Source organism: Macaca mulatta, chromosome 20, assembly GCF_049350105.2.
Source record: "Macaca mulatta isolate MMU2019108-1 chromosome 20, T2T-MMU8v2.0, whole genome shotgun sequence".
NCBI lineage: Eukaryota > Metazoa > Chordata > Mammalia > Primates > Cercopithecidae > Macaca > Macaca mulatta.
Window position 1 is genome coordinate 53708069 of NC_133425.1, and position 10979 is coordinate 53719047.

The 10979-nt window shown below is 51.5% G+C and overlaps 1 pseudogene; it reads right to left on the reverse strand.

Annotated features, from left to right (window-relative positions):
- Positions 1–2925: 2925 nt before the first annotated feature.
- LOC712315 (TIMELESS-interacting protein pseudogene) lies at positions 2926–3863 on the reverse strand (annotated as a pseudogene).
- Between the last annotated feature and the right edge of the window lie 7116 nt (positions 3864–10979).

A 10979-nucleotide genomic window follows, 5' to 3' on the forward strand; every position in this document is an offset into this window, starting at 1 on the left:
ACTAAAAATACAAAAATTAACTGGGCGTGCACATTGCCAAGACAATCATAAGCTAAAAGAACAAAGCTGGAGGCATCATGCTACCTGACTTTAAGCTATACTACAAGGCTACAGTAACCAAAACAGCATGGTACTGGTACCAAAACAGAGATATAGACCAGTGGAACAGAACAGAACCCTCAGAAATAATACCACACATCTACAACCATCTGATCTTTGACAAACCTGACAAAAAAAAAAAAGGGGGGAAAAGGATTCCCTGTTGATTTATTTATTTATTTATTTATTTTTATTTTATTTTTTTTTTTTTGAGACAGAGTCTCGCTTAGTCGCCCAGGCTGGAGTGCAATGGCGCGATCTCGGCTCACTGCAAGCTCCGCCTCCCGGGTTCACGCTATTCTCCTGCCTCAGCCTCCCAAGTAGCTGGGACTACAGGCGCCCGCCGCCTCGCCCGGCTAATTTTTTGCATTTTTAGTAGAGACGGGGTTTCACCGTGTTAGCCAGGATGGTCTCGATCTCCTGACCTCGTGATCCGCCCGCCTCGGCCTCCCAAAGTGCTGGGATTACAGGCGTGAGCCACCGCGCCCGGCCAGGATTCCCTGTTTAATAAATGGTGCTGGGAAAACTGGCAAGCCATATGTAGAAAGCTGAAACTGGATCCCATCCTTACACCTTACAAAAATTAATTCAAGATGGATTAAAGACTTAAATGTTAGACCTAAAACCACAAAAACCCTAGAAGAAAACCTAGGCAATACCATTGAGGACATAGGCATGGGCAAGGACTTCATGTCTAAAACACCAAAAGCAATGGCAACAAAAGCCAAAACTGACAAATGGGATCTAATTAAACTAAAGAGCTTCTGTACAGCAAAAGAAACTACCATCAGAGTAAACAGGCATCCTACAGAATGGGAGAAAATTTTTGCAATCTACCCATTTGACAAAGGGCTAATATCCAGAATCTACAAAGAACTTAAACAAATTTACAAGAAAAAATCAAATAACCCCAACAAAAAGTGGTCACAGGACATGAACAGACACTTCTCAAAGACATTTATGCAGCCAACAGACATACGAAAAAAATGCTCATCATCACTGGCCATCAGAGAAATGCAAATCAAAACCACAATGAGATACCATCTCACGCCAGTTAGAATGGGGATCATTAAAAAGTCAGGAAACAACAGGTGCTGGAGAGGATGTGGAGAAATAGGAACACTTTTACACTGTTGGTGGGACTGTAAACTAGTTCAACCATTGTGGAAGACAGTGTGGCGATTCCTCAAGGAACTAGAACTAGAAATACCATTTGACCCAGCCATCCCATTACTGGGTATATACCCAAAGGATTATAAATCATGCTGCTATAAAGACACATGCACACGTATGTTTAATGCGGCACTATTCACAATAGCAAAGACTTGGAACCAACCCAAATATCCATCAATGGTAGACTGGATCAAGAAAATGTGGCACATACACACCATGGAATACTATGCAGCCATAAAAAAGGATGAGTTCATGTCTTTTGTAGGGGCATGGATAAACCTGGAAACCATCAGTCTGAGCAAACTATCGCAAGGACAGAAAACCAAACACTGCATGTTCTCACTCATAGGTGGGAACTGAACAATGAGAACACTTGGACACAGCATGGGGAACATTACACACCAGGGCCTGTTGTGGGGTCGGGGGAAGGGGAAGGGATAGCATTAGGAGATATACCTAATGTAAATGATGAGTTAATGGGTGCAGCACACCAACATGGCACATGTATACATACGTAACGAACATGCACATTGTGCACGTGTACCCTAGAACTTGAAATATAATAATAATAAAATAAAAAAAAAAAGTAGCTGGGCGTGGTGGCTCATGCTTATAATCCCAGCTACTCGGGAAGCTGAGGCAGGAGAATCTCTTCAACCCAAGAGGCAGAGGTTGCAGTGAGCCGAAATTTCACCACTGCACTCCAGCTTGGGCAACAGAGTGAGACTCCATCTAAACAAACAAAACCTCCAACTTAGTGAAAACAAGGCATTCAATGATAGATCAACCGCAGAAACTGTTTATTACCTACTACTCATTTTATTTTATTTTATTTTATTATTTTTCTTTTTTGAGACAGAGTCTCGCTCTGTTGCCCAGGCTGGAGTGCAATGGCATGATCTCGGCTCACTGCAAGCTCCGCCTCCCAGGTTCACGCCATTCTCCTGCCTCAGCCTCCCGAGTAGCTGTAACTACAGGCGCCCGCCACCATGCCTGGCTAATTTTTTGTATTTTTAGTAGAGACGGGTTTCACCGTGTTAGCCAGTATGGTCTTGATCTCCTAACCTAGTGATCCGCCTGCCTCAGCCTCCCAAAGTGTTGGGATTACAGGCATGAGCCACTGCACCCGGCCCTAAAGTCATATCTATACAAAAACAAACACTAAAGAGAATAGATCTATCTAAAGTGACAAAAATAAGTATAAATAAATACCAGATTTTAAACAAGAATCTGTAAAAATTTTACTACCTAAGGATTTTCACTCAAAGAAGAAAAAAATATGGCCAGGCACAGTGGCTCATGCCTGTAATCCCAGATGTTTGGGAGGCTGAGGTGGGTGGATCACCTGAGGTCAGGAGTTCAAGACCAGCCTGGCCAGCATGGTAAAACCCCATCTCTATTAAAAATACAAAAAATTAGCCAGGCATGGTGGCAGATGCCTGTAATCCTAGCTACTCAGGAGACTGAGGTAGGAGAATCACTTGAACCAGGGAGGTGGAAGCTGCAGTGAGCAGAGATGGTACCATTTCACTCCAGCCTGGGCAACAAGAGTGAAACTCCAACTCAGAAACAAACAAACAAACAAAAAACTACAACCAAAAAAAAAACCATAGTAACACCAAGCTTGCAGGATGGTGAGTTAACAGATACCTTTTATCTTAATGGAAACTTATGTAGCAATTCAGTAACATTTCTGGATGAAGAATCAAGTTACTGTTGCACATTTGTGAAAGACTAATCTAGGAGTGTTTCCTCTAATTTTAATTCCTCCTCTTCATTTGAAGTATTAGCAGGAGCATCATTATATGGAATGTCTAGCATGTCTTCCCTTAATCCAGTTGACTCCTCCTTTTGATCCTCATCAGTATTAACCTCAACTGTCTATGCCCTGGGTGTATTCATTAACATATCATTTCCTAGGGACTGACTATTACTTAGCAGCTTTGCCTGCCTTCTTTCTAAGGCCAGTTGTTTATTTCTCTCAATTTTTTGTTGTTGCTCTTCTGTTAGGCTTCTACTTGACTCAGAAGCAAACATCTCACTTTCAGATGACTTTGTCAGAAAGGGATCTAATTCAGTAGCAGTTATATCATGTCCATTATTTTCCACAACTTCATCGTTATTGCTAATAAAATCTTCAGGTAAAATAGGGAGATCAAGTCGAATTTGTTTTAAATAAGTCTGAACTTCTTTTTCATTTCCCAGGTATTCAACTCTGTCAATACAATCCTCAAACTGCAGTTTAGGGAATAGCCTACGTGCCCAGTGTTCCATGTGTCTGATTAGGGTCTTCAAATCTTCAGCCTCATGACCTTTACCTTTGAATTTTGCCTTATCAAATACATGCCTTAAGGCTGGAAGTCCTCTCTCTGAAATTAATCTCTAGCATCCAGCTTGGGTATATTTCTTTTAACTGTTCTCTTTGGAGGTACAGGAACAGGTGCTCCACTTCCTGACTCTTCATCAGGTTCCGCCTCTTCATCATCTTGTCTGTCTGGAGAGACTGCAGGTGGGAAAGGACGAAAAGCTTCATCTTCTACATGCTCATAATCTGGTAGGTCAATCATGCCCTTCTCCTGTGGTTCTAGCATCTTTTCCTCTCACGCAGAAAGCAGGGGCCACAGCGCACAGCTCCAGGGTTCTCACTTTCACTTTCCTCTTTGCTTTCTTTTTTTTTTTTTTTTTCTTTTTGAGACAAAATCTCGAGTCTCGCTCTGTCACCCAGGCTGGAGTGCGGTGGCCCGATCTCGGCTCACTGCAAGCTCCGCCTTCTGGGTTCAAGCGATTCTCCTGCCTCAGCCTCCCGAGTAGCTGGGACTACAGACTCCCGCCATCACACCCAGCTAGTTTTTGTATTTTTAGTAGAGACAGGGTTTTACCACATCAGCTAGCCTGGTCTCAAACTCCTGACCTCGTGATCTGCCCTCCTTGGCCTCCCAAAGTGCTGGGATTATAGGTGTGAGCCACCGTGCCTGGCCTCACTTTCCTTCACTTTCTCCTTTTTTTTTTTTTTTTGAGTCAGAGTCTTGCTCTGTCGCCTAGGCTGGAGTGCAACGTTGCAATCTCAGGCCTCACTGCAACCTCCGCCTCCCAGGTTCAGGCAATTCTCCTGCCTCAACCTTCTAAGTAGGTGGGATTACAGGTGTGCACCACCATGCCCGGCTAAGTTTTGTAGTTTTAGTAGAGATGAGGTTTCATTATGTTGGGCAGGCTGGTCTCAAACTCCTGACCTCATGATCTGCCCGCCTCGGCCTCCCAAAGTGCTGGGATTACAGACGTGAGCCACTGTGCTCAACCTCTCCTTTGCTTTCCTGCTCTCTTCTCTCTTCTCTCTCTCTCTCTCTTTCCCCTTTCCTCCATCTCCCCTTACTTTTCCTCCTCCTTTCCTCCCACCCTCGTCCCCTCATCCCACTCTCTCCTCAAGCTCTCCGGCACTCCTAGCCTCATACCCATCCTGTAGGCATCTCCCCAAGTTGTTCCACCAGCTCCTCAGACTGCCCCCAGCCACCCTGCTCCTCCCCAAGTGCTCCCAGTCCCATTGGTGACTCCTCCAGACCCCTCCATTGCTCAAGTCAGAACCCAGGGTTCATCCTGAGCTGGTCAGTCGACTCAACCCTTGGGCCCATTACTGGCCAGGCTCGTCCACCTCCTCACCTTCGCCAGGTCCCTGCTGGCTACTCTCTTTCTGTCCCTGCTCCTGACTTCCACCTTCTCCAAAAATTGCCTCCTAAGGGCTAACATGGGACCGTGGGTGAGGGCCTGGTGCTTTCTGGATGAAGCCCCTGCTCTGGAGCAAGACCTGTTGGCCCATCCCCACCCAGCCAAGCACCCACACCACTCCCGCACGTCTGTGGTAGGCCTGGTCTCCCCAGGCCTCTGCACGTGCTGCCTGCTCTGCCTGGGAAGCCCTGTCCCTCCTCTCACCCCCGGCATAGGCACACACTCTGTCCCAGGCAACTCGGCGGACCAGGAGCTCCCCCTCTCCATAGCCCCTGAGTTGTCCCTCTGTGCTCCCCGTTTCCTGCCCGCTTCCCTCCAAGGGCAGGTCCCTGTCCAGCACAGAACGTCACACTTCAATGTGAGGGACTTGACCCAGGTTAGGAGTAAGAAATCCAAGTAAAGGCCAGGCTCGGTGACTCATGCCTGCAACCTCAGCGCTTTGGGAGGCTGAGGCAGGAAGATCACTTGAGGCCAGGAGTTCGGGTCCCGCCTGGGCAACACAGCAAGCCTCATTCCTACCAAAAAGAAAAAAGAAAAAAAAAATTAACTGTTTGCACTGGTACACATCTGTAGTTCCAGCTTCTCGGGAGGGTGAGGTAGAAGGATCGCTTGAGCCCGGGAGGTGGAGGTTGCAGTAAGCTATGATTCAGCCTGGGCAACAGAGAGAGACCCTGTCTCTAAAAATAAATAAATAAATAAAAATTTAAAAATCCAGGTAAAGACTGGCTAGGAGGAATCCCTAATAGAGCCAAGAAGCGGCCACCGATGTGGAACCCCAGAAGAGCAGAGCTGGGGAGGTCTCTGACATTACAAGCCCAACCCCTTCACACCTCGGCTGGGGAGGCTTCTCTCCTGTCCCAGGATCCTAGGCAGGTACCCCTAGACCCACGGGTGCTGGGCTGTTTGCTGTGAGGCACTCCCTGAGGCGGAAGCACCGCTGCTGGTCGGGCCACTCCGAGGGCAGTCCGAGGCCGGCAGCCTGTAGTCTCTGCCGTTGTTTGGACCATCTTGCCCATACACTGAAAGAGAAGGATGATAATCTCCCTGTACTCGGCCCCTTCCCCTGCCAGAAGGAGCCGATGCTGCAGAAGAGAAAGGGGGTCTTTATGCCCGCAGGCAGAAGGGCACCGCTCCCCTCCTGGTCCCCCCAGGATGACCTCTGTTGAAAGGACTCTTTGTGAGGCTCCCCGAGTCTGGCCAGGGCTGACACAGAGTCCTCCCCAAGTGGGGGGTGGCGGCAGCCAGCTGGGGGGCTCTGTCCGGGTGAGGTCACAGGGCATGGCTGGGGAGGCCTCCGAGCCTTAAGACCTGAGGAAGAGGCCATCTGACGGCAGGAAATGAGAGAGGACACGCCCCCCACAGCATGTAGGAGTGAGGTTAGACTTGCTGCTGCCTGGGTCCAAACTGGCCCTGGTCTCTCAGCAGCTACTGCAGAGTGGGTTCCTTGTGGAATTGGTCACACAGGAGGCGATGCCCACCCCACCTCCTTGTCACCTACTCTCCCCTCACTCACTATGTTTCGTTGTTTGTTTGTTTTTCTAAAGATGGGGGCTCCCTATGTTGCCCAGGCTGGTCTTGAACTCCTGAGCTCAACCATTCCTCCCACCTCAGCCTCCCAAAGTGCTGGGATTACAGGCATGAGCCACCACGTTCGGCCACGCTGTTTGTTTTTGTTTTTGTTTTAAGAGACAGAGTCTTACTGGAGTGCAGTGGCACAATCACAGCTCACTGCAGCCTCGAATTCGCAGGCTCAAGTGATCCTCCCACCCCAGCCTCCTGAGTAGCAGGGACTACAGGCATGTGCCATTGCAATGGATATTTTCTCTTTCTTGAATCAACTGGCACATGCCCACTCCCAGGGACTTTGCAAATGCTGTTTCTTCTACTTAGAATGCTATTCTCTGAGATGTTGGAGTTGCTCATTACTTTCTCAAAGGGGCCTACTCAGCCCACTCCCCATTCGATGCCCCCTCCTGGCTCTTTCCTTTGCCCTGTCACCTTCCAGCCTACCATGTCATAGATCATGCCTGGCCCCTCATCCCCCATCTAGAAGTTCAGTGAGGGAAATTCCATTCACTTATTTCACATCCCAGGGCCTGACATCCAGTGAACATTTGTCTGAATGAACAAATAGATCATTTCCTTTAATTAATCCCTTCTCCCACCCTGAGACGGAGGCACAATGATTCCTTTACAGACGAAGGCTCTGGGAACTGAAGGATGTTTCCCAAGTTACACAGTGAGAAGGAGCTAGAATTGGGATCAGATTCGGGGCTGTCTGCCCCCCTCCCCCCACATGGCTTTCACCAATGTGCTTCCTACCTCCCTGGTGACAGCCACACACACACACCATGCCCCCCTGCCTGGCTAGGCTCCAAAGAGAGAAGGGCTTGTCCCTTAGGGAATGTTCCCAAAGATGCCTATCAGAGGCAGCTCTGAAGTTCAGGACCACCCAATCCCTCCCTTGCAGGGTGAAAGGATCACAACCCCAGGTCCTCAGGCAGAGCCCAGCCTGCAACCCTGCCTTCCTAGGAGAACAGGAGAGCAGCCACATCCGTCCCCAACCTCACCCCTGCAAGCCTGACACTACCAAGCTTCGTGCCAGCAGGCCAGGCTTTGACTCTCTGCAATCTCAGCACCTCACCTGTCAAATAGGGCAGTGCCACCTGTCCAGCAGGTGCATCTTTGAGGAACAGGTAACAATGTACAGGAAGGGGCCCCCAGGACCTGAGCTGCAAAGCTGCAGGCATAAATGTCACCCCTGCCCCGCTGCCAAGGCTGGAAGCCGGCAGGAAATGAGGAATGGGAGTGCCAGAAAAGAGCTCACCCCTGCCCCACTCCCCCAAAGCTGGAGGAAAAGGCTGAGCGAGGGGCCGCCAAGGCCATGAGTCAGCCTCCCCTGAAAAGCCAGGCAGGAGCCCAGGTCCTCCTCCATGGGTGGGGAGGGTCTCCCTGGGGAACAGCAAAGCCACCCGGGCCAGGAGCCATGTGGTATTCATCTCTCTCAAGCCTATGGAAGGGTCTAGCGTGATGCTGACAGCAGCCAGCGGGACTGCACTGGCCCCTCGAAAAGGGGATTTCCTTACAAAGGCCAAGCTTGGTGCCCCCTTGGGGGCCACCTACCCCTTTGTCTCAGACTACTTGGCATGGCCCCCTCCATCCTGCCGCCCCATCCCCCGGCAGCCCCCACAGTGCCCAAAGGGCCCCTCTGAGCCAAGGACAGGGCATCAGAGAACAGCAAGGCAGTCCCTTCCCGGTGCAGATGGGGAAATCGCCCCCGGGGGCAGCACTGAGCTGCCTGGGGCCGCACGGCCAGCTAGTGGCAGGGCTGGAGATGGGGCCCAGCTTAGCCTGGCCCCAAGGCCTGGCTCTTGGCTCTGCTCTGAAGACAACTCACTCAGGCGCATCCGACCCCTGGGCAGCTGGGTTGAACCCTCTGGCACAGGCAGGCTCTGACCCCAGAGTGGGGACACTATTCATTGCCCCGTTTCATCCGATCTCTCTCTAACCCCCACCCACCCCTTGCTCCAGCCACAGGAACTTCTTGCAGTTCCCTCAAACTGGCCAGGCTCTCTCCAGCCTCTCCAGCTCCAGGCCTTTTCTCTCTCTTTCTTTTCTTTTCTTTTCTTTCTTTCTTTTTCTTTTCTTTTTTTTTTTTTTTTTTTTGAGACAGAGTCTTGCTCTGTCACCAAGGCTGGGGTGCAGTGGCATGATCACTGCTTATGCAGCCTTGACCTCCCAAGCTCAAGTGATCTTCCCTCCTCAGCCTTCCAAATAGCTCGGACTACAGGTGTGCCACCACACCCAGCTAATTATTTTATTTTTTGTAGAGATGGGGTTTCACCATGTTGCCGAGGCTGGTCTTGAACTCCTGGACTGGAGAGATCCACCTGCTTTGGCCTCCCAAAGTGCCAGGATTAAAGGCACAAGCCACAGTGTCCGGCCCCTCCAGGCCTTTGTCCATGCTGTTTCTTTTGCCTAGAAATGTGTTTCTTCTCCTTTCCCTGGTCAGCTTGTACCCACCCCTCAGCTCTCAGTGCAGACAGTAGACATGGCTTCCTCCGAGAAGTGCTCCCTCTTTCCTCCCACCCACCCTCACGAAGGTGGGGTTACAAGCCCCTCTCTGGACTCCCATTCAACAGGAAACTACTTGCAGGGCCCATGGCTCAGCCCCAGATCCCAGCAGCACAGCCGGTACACAGCAGTGGCTCACTGTTTGCTCACTGAGGGAACCAGTGAACAAGAAGGAATGGGCAGCACTCACGGTGGAGGGGCTCCAAGATGACAGCAGGGGCAACCCCCTCCTCTCCCACTCCCTCCTCTGGCCACTCCAGGTGCTGGGGAGCTGGAAGGGAGACTGAGGGGGCAGGAGCTGCCACTGTCACCCTGACTGTGGTCTCCCCTTGGAAGGGCCAACTCCACCCTCTGCTCGTCAGACTCTTTCTCACTTCTGCTCCAGAGCCCCTGCGGCTCACCTCTTCACTCTCTATTTTCCTCTTCAAATTCCAGAGAGAGGAATCCGACAGCCGTGGCCTGGCACTGGCCGGCCCAGGAGATCATCTTGCAATCATCTTCACCCAGCAGCCCAGGGCAGGTCCATACCCCAGGGTGATTCACTCAGAAATCCACTCATTCTTTCATCCCTGTGCCAGGCACAGTCCTCGGGGCAGGGGATCCAGCAGGGAAGAAACAGATGGAGCCCTGCCCTCCCGGGGCAGACAGTCCAGGAGACTCTTCTCTCCTCCCCACGTTTCTAGGAGCCTCAGTCTTCCTGCCTGGTAAAGATTTCTTCATTTCTCCTCTCCTCGCCACAAAACCCTTCTATGCAACAGAGACACAGTCGGGGGCCCAAGAAGGAGGCCAACCACGAGGACCACATGAGGACCCTAAGACAATGACAACGATGGTTACCATGACAACACTCACCGTGGGCTGAGTCCTGCCTCAAGCCCATTCCATCTGCTATCAGTGAATCCCCGCCATGCCCTAGGAAGCTGCACGTGGCTGTTATTCCCATTTCTGTGAAACGGGAAAGTACAGTGAGGTTAGTGTCACATCCTCAGGTCGCAGGGCTCAGGTTGGTAAGCACCGGAGCCAGGTTTAGTCCAAGTCATCACATCCTGAAGGGAATGGCTGAGCCACTGAGCCACTTGGTTTTTCCCACTCAGAAGGGCACATCCATTGGTTCATTGCCCTGCAATGATCCTGCACCATCGGAGGTGGAAGGCCTCCATTCAGCCTGCCTTCTGGACCGAAGAAGGTGTTGGGCAGGGCCTGCCTGGAAGAGGGGGACAATCACCACCCTTGCCTAGCCAGCCCTTTACGAGGAGAGACACCACCCTCCCCCAGCAGCCCAGCCTCAGTCTCAGGGACCTCTTTTCCTTCTCCACTGTTGCCAGTGGCACAGGGGCCAGTGCCAGGAGCTGTGCCCACTTTACCATCCCATGCTCAAGACACCAGCTCTATTTCCTGCAACCCCCACCTCTGGCCTCTGGCCTCCCTGGCCCGTCTCTATCCTCTGCAGCCTGCATTGCAGCCAGGGCGCCATCCTGCTCCCCAGCGCCCCCTGTGGCCGTGTGGGCTGCCCTCTTCAGGCTCACCCCACTGTTGGGCCCGACAAGGCCATCCATGTGTCCCAGTTGGAAGCTAGTGGTCAACTCAAAATAACTACTCCCCTCCATTCTGACACAACTGTCTTCCCCAGAAGGACGACAGCTGCAAGGGATTAGAGCTGGGGACAGAAGGAGAGAACCCCCCACCCACAGCCCCAAGCCCACGGAGCTGGAGCAGGTGGCAGCGGCATGGGGTGAGGAGCCTGCTCTGCTCCCGCGTCTAGTGCTGCCCTGTCTTCTGGAACAAGTTCCTCTGCCCCCGGAACTGGAGAAGGTGAAAGAGGGGGTCTGGAGGGTACAGCCTCTCCTACCCCAGCACCCCAGCCTGGCCCACCTGTCGCTGGCACCCGCCTCCAAGACTGGGGCTGCAGCCTG